Source organism: Teleopsis dalmanni, chromosome 2 (assembly GCF_002237135.1).
Source record: "Teleopsis dalmanni isolate 2A chromosome 2, ASM223713v2, whole genome shotgun sequence".
In the NCBI taxonomy this organism is placed as follows: domain Eukaryota; kingdom Metazoa; phylum Arthropoda; class Insecta; order Diptera; family Diopsidae; genus Teleopsis; species Teleopsis dalmanni.
In genome coordinates, this window is record NC_051847.1 from 146,842,402 (window position 1) to 146,854,765 (window position 12,364).

Sequence of the window (12,364 nt, forward strand, 5' to 3'; positions counted from 1 at the left end):
ATATTCATCATAACGGCAGCTCCTTTCTTATTACGAAAGTAATGATTCAATTTTTATAGATGTATTAGTGATTTGTTAATGACGATGATTATTTTCGCTCCATATACGGCAATTGTGCTTATTGACGTAGCCATTCAACCAGAAATGAGCTGCATTATGTTGACCGTAAAATGGACGAAGTAGTCTATGAACGTCGCGTACAAATTTATTTTTTTCAAAGTAAATTTTCACAATTTGAAAACGCTGTTAAACGATTCTGTACAGAAATGTCAACACAATTTGACACTCTATAGCTAACGTTTGAAGTAGTACATAAGGAAGGAAGATGATTGAAGAGTTTAAAAAGTGCTACACAAGGCTTAAACCTATTAAACAATAGCTTTCTATTCTTGTCGGTTTTTTGCTTTTTCTTTCCAGCTAGTGACACCTTACTTTGTGAACAAATATATACACTAATATTCCGATTTCTATCCATTTAGATAGAAAATCAAAATTAAAGAACAATGCCATTGAGCCAAATGTTGATTCACCCGATATTAGAGGTACATTTCGAGTACATATATTTTGTTGTTGGCACTTTACACTGTTTGTTTTGATGGTATTCGATTACCAAGCTCGTTACTCGAGATCGTGAATACCCCTTATGATTTTTAAAAAATGTTTAAATAAAAATGGCGGCCAACAGGTAAATCATTGCTTGTTTGGTATTTGCTGAAGTTGTCATTGGGCGTCTACGGTGGCTAGCCTTTGGCAGGATTTTTATCTTTGAATGCAAATTGTTATTATTTTTGAATTTTGTCTGCAAACAAAAATTGGTATGTGTTAGTAAAAACGTGAGAGCGCACGCAAAAATCTTGCCAAAGTTAAGGGAGTGTAGAAGCTTGATTAATATATGAATTAACAGAGCTGGATTAGATATTTAACTATACTTTTTTTAAGATTAAGAATTTTTATTTTTTTTGTATTAAGGGATCCTAAATAAACATTTCTTTTAATGCGCATAAAATATGTGACGATTGGATATAAATTCATATGAATCATTTATGATTTCGCCTACTTGATTTCCAAACTATAATAGATTTATTTATTTACACATATTTATTTTACATATTCAAAAATTGAGGATATTTTAAGTAAATATTTATATGCTTATTCAAATAAACAGCACGTTTGCAATACCGTTTGATTCATACAAAAAAAAAAAAAACATTTATATGTCGCCTCCATCTTAAAGCAGCGTCGCAAATTTGTTTTTGTATCAAACCCCACATGCCAGCCAACACTCACACTTTCACACATTAACGAATTCAATTCCGTATGGCACTCCATCATTAAAACGAACATCGGTTAAAATCGTTGGAGATTCGTACGCAGCCATTATTTTCGACTATTTACACGCTTTAATTTTATTGAATTCAATGACTAAAATGAAACGTGAAAACATACGAATGCGGTGTGAAGAAACTTAAAGAAAAATGTGGAACATGTTGAATGAAATGTTGCGTTCATAAGTAAACAAACGTATTACATAAAAGATAATAAATGTAGTATTTTATTAAACCGTATAGTATTTTTAATTATAATTCTTTTTACTTCCTCACCAATATACAAATATAGAATAATACAATTAAAATTAAAAATAATGATATATGCATATGTATATATTAACACTCCCAGTCAGAGAGCATAAGGCGCAACTATTACTATTTAATAATTTTATCAACTATCAAAACGTTATTGCCCAGCTCATGCACGGTCGCGACTCAACACTTTGGGAGTTCAATTTCTTGAGGATCTTAATTAATTGCAAGACCCGACACTAAATAGCATTTCGCCAAAGGTTCTAGATGGTTTTAAGGGCTGAGTTTTTCCTATGTTACATATACGGTAATACAATGGACCAATAGGACTAAGTGAATCCAACAGGGATCACCGGTATAACCTAATCTAACCTAACATAACAATATGTTATGGTTAATCCTTACTATAAGTACAGTTCAGTCAGGACAAGATGCATATTTATCTATTATAAATTAAAAATTAAAACTTAATCAAATACGTATAACAGATTTCGGCCGTGTGCGTGTTCGAGTAAATTAAGGTGAAGTGTGTTAAATTGAAATTTCCTGCGGATTTTTTGCACTGCACTTATGTAAACAATTATTTATTTATTTATTGCGCTTATTTATTATTTTTGGCTAAGTTTTCAAATTTATTTGTTTATTTATTACACAACTTATAAAATGTTCACAATGGTAACACCTCATTTACCTAATTTTTATCTAATTTATCCTACTCGAAATTCTGGTAAATACCAACATTCGCTACCATACTAACATAATTTACTATTTTCCTCAATTTACCATTAATTTACTCGAACTCACACACGGCCTTCAATGGATTCTAATTATCTACATTTAATATATAAAAATTAAAATAACTGATTGAAATATAAAATATATAGAATTATGTACTTTTAAAAAAACCTAATTAATAAACAATAAACAATAGATTGAAACAAAAAATTTTTTAATATACAACCAGGTAAGCAATATTACTGGTCTATAACGTAAAAATATTTTATGAAAAAATTTAATTTACATAATGTTTCGATTTAATCGTTTAACGACTAAAATTGTTATTATTATATTATATAATTGACTAATTAGTGTAAAATAATTCAAGTTATTTCAGTTTAATTTTTATTTTAACACAAATGACTAATTAGATCATTATAATATAATAATAGTTCTCCTATTAAATTAGCTTCGGCTAGATTAGACTATTATCGCGATGCTAAGTTTTTGAAACAATTTCAAAATGTTAATAAAGGGAAAATCTTATAACTAATTACGATTATTTAGAGCTCTGAAACATCTTAGTGACTTTCTAGTTTACATTACGTTAATAATCTTCCGACCGAAGATGCCACACAGAACTTAGAGAAGACAGATATCACAAAAAACAGAACTTACAGAAGACAGAACATACAAAAGATAGAACATACAAAATACAGAACTTACAAAAGACAGATATCACATTAGACAGAACATACAAAAGACAGTACTAATACTATATGTAGGTACTGATCAAAAGCTTTTGCATTTTCAAATAATGTATGTATTATAACTTAATAATTATATATAACTTTATTGAATTTTTTATAATAGTAACTCACTAACTCATTAATTTAATGGTAATTAAATTTGGTTATGAATGAATTTTTTTAATAAAATTTTAATTAATTTACTTCTACCAGGAGTTTCGATGAGATCTTTAGATTCTTCACTATTTAAGAGACGCCTAGTTGCACACAAATATCTATTAATATTGTTAAATCTACCCAACTTATTAAATGATTTAAGAAAATTTTAAGTTTAAAACATATAGATCATGTATCATTTGCACTTGTCACATTACAAATTTTCATTATATACTATATATTTTAAACAATTATAATATTTAAGTTTCGATTATTGAGTTAATATGACTGTCAGAATACTATATTCTGACTGTGACTGTCAGAATACTATATTCTATATTAATTTGCAGTATTATAAGAAATTTTCAATGTCTGAAAATTTTGTTAAAGTATTCTTATAATGAACTTTAATTTAAAAAAAGTAAGCTAATTGTTCAGGTTAAATTACATCCATTATAAAAATTGAATATATGTTTCAAGAATTGAAACCGGTATTATTAGTTCTAGAATTAAAATTATTAGTTCTAGATTTATTCTTTGGCGGACAATAGAAATTAGGAATCACAGTGGTCAATGTAAGTTTATAACTACAACTACTTTATCTGAATAATTAATATAATTTATATAGCTGGTTCACATCTGTAAAACTAAATCAATGTCTAAAATTGAAAAATATCCAACTTCTTATGTCCTAAAACAAGCTTTTTTCTTAATAATTTTCTGCTTATTTATTACATATTCTTTTTATAGTGCATAGTACATAAATTTTCAAAATTGTTAAGAAGGCGTAATAAGATCTATTGCCTCAACTATTTGATTCAATATACAATTTTACTACCTAAAAATATGCAAAGATAAATTATAAAAGGAAGATATCGCCTCACTTAGGGTTTCACACGGGATAGAAAGGTCTTACGTTGTCCTATAATACACCATCTAAACATTTCATTTATAAAATGTATTATTTTCATTTCTTTTAACTAGAATATAACTAATTGTAATGAATGTTATTTCAAAACATTTGTGGTTAGACCTTCAATGCTTTATTATACTGCAGTGAGGATGTTATTATTATTAGGAAAAAATAAAACCTGTTTAATTTCGCGGGAAAACAAATTAGATTTTATGCATATTAAAATCTGTTTTCATATATATATTCAAATGTGCAATAAAACATTATTAATTTGTTTTTATCTAAGAATAGGAATAAGAATCTAATCTAAATCTTATTTTTTTTTATATATGAAAAACATATTACTCATATTTATAGTTTTTAATCAAACTTCATACGAAAACATAGAGTGTACATATATTTATGTATTTAGAAAAAAACAATATTATTAAGATAAAAAGATCTAGAAATTATTGTTGTTAATATTGTTCTACAGCTATTTGAGAAAGTAAAACTATTTAGAAAAAAGCAATACTATTAAGATAAAAAGATTTAGATATTTTTCTTGTTGATATAGTTCTAAAACTATTTCAAAAAGTGGATTTCCAAAGATGTTTTTCGTTCGATTTTTAAATTTTTTTAGTGCGCCCTATACCACCATTTTGAGAAACTGTAAGTTTAGTAACATATGTACATTTCTTTTAAACTACTGCTTGCCATTAAATCACCAGAAATGTCATTTGTGTAATCAAGATTCTAGTTTCCCGATTAACTTTTGTTATGTGAAAAGATATTATACAGAGATTAAAGTCATAAAATAAATTATTCTAGGAATTAATGAAATGGACTACTACTACAAATACCCAAAATCAATTTAAAAAATTTTTTGTGGATTTTGCATGAGAAATTTCATTGATTGCTGCACTTTTATCGTGTTAATTGTGATAGTGTAAACGCATCAAAATTAATAGATTCCATTGGTAACATATGTTAATAAAATATTTTTAAAATGTTAAATAATTGGCAATTAAAATAATTCAGGGAATAGTTGACAATTTAAACAACTTTACAGAGAAATTAAATTAAATATACGTCTTAAAGTATTTGCAGATATAGATTATTAACGTTTAGTTTGTTTAGTATTTCATTTAATTGAAATTGAAATGTTCTAAATTAGTAAAAATATAATATCATCCTAAGCACTATTAATATATTGCATTGGTTTATGGAGAAGTAAAGGTTGACTTAACGCTCAAAGGATGTGGAATTTTTTATTGCTATATTGAACTCCATATTGACAGAAGATAGAAGATATCAATGATAGAAGGATTGTTAAACCGCGACTTTCACGATTTCGTTTTGTTTCTTTCTTTATTTTATTCTGTAATACACGTCGTGTTGAATTATACGAGATACTTGAATTATTTTTGTGCTTATTTGTTCTTGTTTTCTTTGCTCTTATTCCAAATCGGCTAAAAGCGAAGTAGCGTATCAAAAACGAAATGATGACGATTTGCTTTTGCTATTTCATTTTTAGGTATTTATTTCTTGAATTCTATAGTACGAAAAAATAATTGCATTGTTGTTGCTGACAGCAATCACATGTCTGTCCACTTATAGGGGAAATTGTCCACCAACCCACTTAAGTGCTAAATGTTTGCATTAAGCAAACGCAGGCTTTCCCAAAACCCACAGGTACTGCGCTGCCCACAACACTTTTCAAACCATTTTTGCTTTATTTAAAGTTGTTGCTTAATGTACTTATCGACGACGTATTTTCTTGCGTATTGTGTTAGGTGCAATTAAATAGATTTTATTTTTTTATTTTATATACATCTTTATAACACGTTTTTGTTTCACTTGAAGCACTTTGGTTTTTATTATAAAATAATAAACTTACAATTTGGCTTTTGGAAAATTAACCTTCCGGGCGACATTGATTTGCGGCTGATATGCGCGTGTAAACGTGGTCAACTTTTGCACAATTTTCCCCAAATGTATTGTATCTCACGTTGCAAAAAAAAAATATATATTTGTAGAAATTCCGTCTGTATTGGCGAAGGCAAGTCGAATCGAGCCGAGCATTGAAATATATGGGGGAAACGTAAAAAGAAACGGCAGCAACAAAACCAACAAACAAGAACAACAATAACAAAATTAGTGACAGTCAAAATGGCAACAACAATTATCAAATCACATAAAAAAAAGGAAAATTGTCTGCTTTCATTTAACTTTACAACAACTACTATTTATTACCAAATTTAATAATAAATTAGCGTGCAATGGTAGCAAGGCTTTTATTACTTACCATAAAGCAATGTCACTTCAGTAGGAATTTTTTGAAATTAATTTGCCGAAAATGTTGTAAAACGCAGACATTTGCCTCTTACCGAAAAGGCAATTTTTTCTTTCTTTTCACTTCGCAAGATCGCGTTCACACATTTTTATATATTTTTTTTAGAAATTTTGTTGAATTTACATATAATTTCTTTTATAATTATTGCACTTATTTGATGTTATCACTACTTAACTGGTTTTGTGCGTATTAATATAAATAATTTTCCACCTTTTCGAATTTTATTTCTTTGGGGCCGGAAACCGTGCACGGAGCAAATCAGCACTTCAAATGTGAACGTAAGCTGCTGCAACAACAAAAATTATGACTTTTCAAACATTTGTTCATTATGTTCTTTTACAATTTTTTTCGAGCTAATCTCATTTGTTGTTTTTGCTTCGAGTTCGAAACGAAACTGAAAACAAAAACAAAAACGCTTATTAAAAAACAAAAAAAAATTAAGAATTCAAAGAAAAAAGAAAAACGAAAAAATTGGAAAAATTTGTTGGTTGTTGGTTTTTAGCAAACTTTTCCTATATAATGACCTCAAATTCACATTAAATATGTTGTATTTATTTGTTTATACATTATAACAATATTGTTGCTAAATTAAAACTACACACAATGCTACACAAAAACAAGAAATCAGCATCCCTAATGCTAAATCACATTTTTTTCATGCGAACATATGCTTCACGATTTTTATATAATTTTAAATAAAACATTTATAAACCACTTGGAAAACAATTTGTAGCTAACAAAAATATACTCATTACATGTGTAAATATTAATTTTTTAAGAAATGAAAACCTTGAAAATTATTACCAATAAAAAAAAATGCTTTGCTAATAAGTTTTTCTGCACTTCTATCGCGGCAACAACAAACTATATGCATTTGTTGTTTATTGTTATCATTATTTTGTTGTTGTTTACATTTGACACTTGTCATACTTATCCTACATAAATTGTATGAGAGCAAAAATTCATTAATAAGTTAAAACGAGATGCCACCATTAAAAACAGTATTACATGTAGCAATATCGAAACATGTTTACACATATGATAGAGTGTGATAGAAACAGCTGTTAGCAAATGTCAGCTGTTTACGAAATGACAAATGCAGCTGATTTTCGAACAGTACTAGTTTAACGTATTTTTTGTTTGGCTGCAAATAATAACGCAGGGTTACCATTCGCTGTTTAATAAAAATAGTAATTGCTAGATTTAAATTTTTTTAAATTTAGTATTAATGTATAAAATTACGTGAAAATAAAACTATAATATATAAATAATTAATATAAATTATAAACAAATTAAATAAATCAACGAATTAAATTTTATTAATACATAAAAATAATAAATTTTAGTTTTTATTTTATATTTTTATAGACCATTACATACTATTTTTGGTCATAAAAAAAGAATAAAATATTTAATATAAAGCAAAACAAGAACAATAATATAAAGTAATATCGAAATATTTTGAATTGGGTCGGTTTTATAATAAATTATAATAATTATGAGAAAAATGATATTATAATAATATAAGTCATACAAAATAAAATAAATAATATACGAATATCGACAATAATATAGTAATATATTTTATTATTTGCATTTTTGTATCATAACATTACTATATTTTAATATATTTCCTTCTTTCAATTTATGCGTTGTTGATTGTATACAATTTATCAAGAAATCGTTTGATAAAATAATAAAATAAAGTCTTTTGTGTATATATATTAATATATCAGTTTCTTTTAATTTTTCACTTTTTTATGTATATGATATACTGCTTAAATCATACATTTAGTAATGTAGAATTTTAATATAGAACGCTAAACACATTCCGATCATTTTCATACTTATCTTTTATGTAGTTTTTATTTTCGTTATTATATTAAATTAATTAATTTTCTGTTATAATTATTTACTAAGTACATATATGCGTACAATAGATCCTATTAAGTCGTGGTGCATTCATAGCCTATTATTTAAAAATAAGTATATATATTACTTAAGCAATATACATATATTAAAAAAATATTCAAAATAAAGAAACTCTATTTTAGAGTTTATTTTAGAAAATAAAGTCAAAACACTTGCACTATCTTGACGAATGTTATGCTAGTATGTAATATTTATTTAACATATTACTTAATTAATTAAAAATTAAACTTATTTTTCAACATTAAGTGTGTTCAACAGCAAAAAACAGCAAGTTGTTCGCTTAAAGTTGCTAAAATGTAAGCAAAACAACAACACTACCTTCTCAATCTAAACTAGTTGATAAGTGGGCAAACATTTTAGCAACTACAGAAAAAAATATTACCAAGGGAATAAGCGAACTATAGTGAACCTTGATTGGAAATTTCAACAAATATTCCAGTCATATGTCAAAAGATTGTAAACAAAAATTCAAGCAAAATTAAAATGTTTCATAAATTGGAAAATTTTAAAAATGAAATATTTTAAAAATATGCAAAATTATAGAAAATAAAAATTTTAAATATATACAGAAGAAGAAAGTATGAAGAAAGTATAGTTGAAGTTTAAAATTTTTAACTTCCTAGTTGCTAACAAGTTTCTAGTTATTAAGGCATAAATATTCTAAACTATTTTTAATTTTGTTGTAAAAGGAAAATTTAAAATTTCCTGCATTCTGAACAGTGCTTTTACATGTATTCAAAATGTAATTTGCTTACATTATGTGCACATATGTAAGATTTGCTAATAATACTTGACAGATTGCAATATCTCAGATAGCGCCTATAGGAAGCAACTTAAATTCAATTTTTAATTAAGTTATTTGTTGAATAAATATTACATAAGAGCATAAAGCTGATAGAACGTTGATGCTAGACTGTACCAGTTATTATTAAATCATAATAATTTATTTATTAGAATTAATAATTAATTAATAATAATTAATAATTATATAATAATAATATAATATAATAATAATAATAATTAATTAATAGAATATTAAAAAACCTATAGGTATTTGTTTTCTAATTGAAATCCAGGGCCATATTTGAACTTCCCACCTTAAACATCAAATGAGATAATTTTTCTTAAGATTTTATAAGTTTAAGTGAGACTACATTGATTTATATATAGAATAAAGTAAAAAGAATAAAAAAGTGATAAATTATTTAATTTGAGAAATTTAAATATGTCCCTGGATTTCAATTAGAAAACAAATACGCAAGGTTTTTTAATATATGAATCCGACAAAACTGTCTTAAGTAGATTCAATTAATAACCATATTTCTATATTACAAAATCGCATGTTGTTTTTAAAATGAAATTTGCAATATGTTATTTATGCATATGTAGGCCGTGTGCGAGTTAGAGTAAATTGATGGTAAATTAAGGGAAGTAGTAAATTAGGTCGGTATGACTGCGAATGTTGGCATTTACTACAATTTTGAATAGGGTATATTAGATAAAAATTAGGTATTACTATTGTGAAAGTTTTATAAGATGTTTAATAAATAAATAAGTAAATCTGAAAACTTTTAACAGAGAAATAATAAATAAGTAAAATAAATAAGTGTAGTGCAAGAAATCCCTACGAAATTTCAATTTACTTTACCTCAATTTACTCGAACTCGCACACGACTGCAATAATTTTTGATATCTTGTAAAATTTATTTTAGTGCTTGGAAACCCTACATATAAGTTCCAATGTTTTGACTTTATTTATATTTTCATATTAAATAAGAAATATATATTTAAAAAATATTAAAAATATACCGTTTAAACTACATACATATATATAAATCAATTTGGTAGCAATTGTTTATTTCTTAATTTATTACATTTTCGACTTAGTCGTTTCTTATGAGAATATGTTTACAAAGCATGTCATGAAAAACTTACCAGTTTCTTGTTTTGCACTTTTTGTAGTTTCACACAAATAAAGAAAAATACTGTTTCTAATAAAATTAATATATTATAAGCAATCGTACTTATAACAATTATAATTTGTTAAAGCAAATTTTTTTCGAAATGTCACTTGAAAGTATGATACTCGCAATGATAGAAGCCAGTTGGTTTTAGCAGAGTTACCGCATTTTGTTGTCGTCATATTTTAATCAAAGTAATTGTCAAATAAAGTTAATAAACTATGAATTATATAAATAATTTAATACAGTTCTTTTAATTACAGTTTTTTATAAATTAAAAAACTGTAATAAATTTAACTAAATAATTTAATTTAAAAAATTGCACCCATATTTTTAGATATCATTGTATTTCACAAAAATTTATAACAATCGTAGTAATAGATTGATTTTGAATTTGAACTTAAATTAATTATTATAACAGAAACACAGAATTTATATGTATGCGAATATTTCAATCAATTCAATAAATATCACAATACTAAATGTACCAGATATAATTATATATAATAAATATGTATAAAACCAGAAATAATATACTTCAAATTCGTACTGTATGTAAATATATATACAATAAATTGCACTAATTATTTAATTAATTAACACAATTTATTTATATTACTTATATATTTTTATTATTATATTGTATTATGTATATGTACAAATACACATACAATATAAAATATATTAAAATATATATAGAATAAATTAAAAATAAATAATATATTTTACATATTATATAATATTTTTTATATGTTACATAATATATTTTTATATTATATAATATATTTATTATATATAATATACACATAATATATTTAATATATGATATAATATTTTTAAAATATATAATATATATATAATATATATTTAATGTGTTATAAAATATAATATTTTATACAATTTATAAGAAATTATGATATATTTCGTAATATATAATAAAACATATATTATAATATATACTAATATTATAATGTGTATCATATATTATTACAATTATAAAAATATATTATACTATTATAATAAATTTCAAATAAAAAATATAAAATATATACACTATATAAAATGCTTCTAAAAAATAATAATTAAATATAATAAATATAAAATGGGGACCTTATAGGAGTACTGCAAGGAGCATTTGAAGCTTCATAAAATGCGAATTACACATTTCTCTGTTTGTGAGTATTTTGATTATGATTAATTTGGATTATGCAATCAATTATATAGAAGTTCGTTTCACAAGAAATATTTAGAATTTACTGATGTCTAAATATTTGAATTTATCGAAAGGGAGGATAGTTATCTTCCATTATTATTAACTTCGTTTGCCGTGCCGCCCGATAGGTAATTATTAAAGTTTTCTATCTTTCGAGTTGAATTAAGGTAAATACTTTTTTTTACTATACTTGCTTACAATTCCAGACATTAAAAAGTTAACCTAAATTATGTGTTTTACAAAATTAATTATAGTTTGAATAACAGATCCAAAAAAAAAATGATATTACATATATAAGAAAATTTAGTTTGTTGTGTAAACTTTTTTCTAATTACTTTTTTTATTTAAAGGATTTAATTTTTCTGTGTTTTGCTTTAAAAATTATACGCTATATAGATAGTAAAATAATAGTACTTTACTTTAGAACTCATATCCTATATAAATAGAAAGGACCTCTAGCTCGGTATTTAAATAATTCTACTTTTCAACATGCTTTTGATTGCCGAATGTATTTATTTATTTATTTTGTCTCTAGCTCGGTATTTAAATAATATGCTACTTTTCAACATACTTTCATTATACAAATGAGAACTTGTCAACTCTACTTTACTCATTTCTTCTTATGTAGAATTGATACTTTTCATTTACTTCATATTTATTAAAAGTTTTATGTATAAAAACATTAATTAAAAATTTTCTTATATGTATATATAGAGAGTATATGATATTATATTATTTCAGTTATACACATGTAATAATATTAAAATTTCAAAATTACAATTTTTATGTCCCTAGTTTCGTACTAGAA

At 24.8% G+C, this 12,364-nt stretch overlaps 1 protein-coding gene across 1 annotated transcript in view; it reads right to left on the reverse strand.

Moving 5' to 3' along the window:
• The window catches only part of LOC119685456 (transcription factor E2f1), an 89,680-nt gene extending 82,853 nt beyond the window's left edge, over nucleotides 1–6,827 (reverse strand). Inside the window, exon 1 of the mRNA XM_038099734.1 lies at nucleotides 6,403–6,827. The gene's annotated coding sequence lies outside the window, so the exon portion shown is untranslated. The remainder of the gene's footprint in view (nucleotides 1–6,402) is intronic.
• Between the last annotated feature and the right edge of the window lie 5,537 nt (nucleotides 6,828–12,364).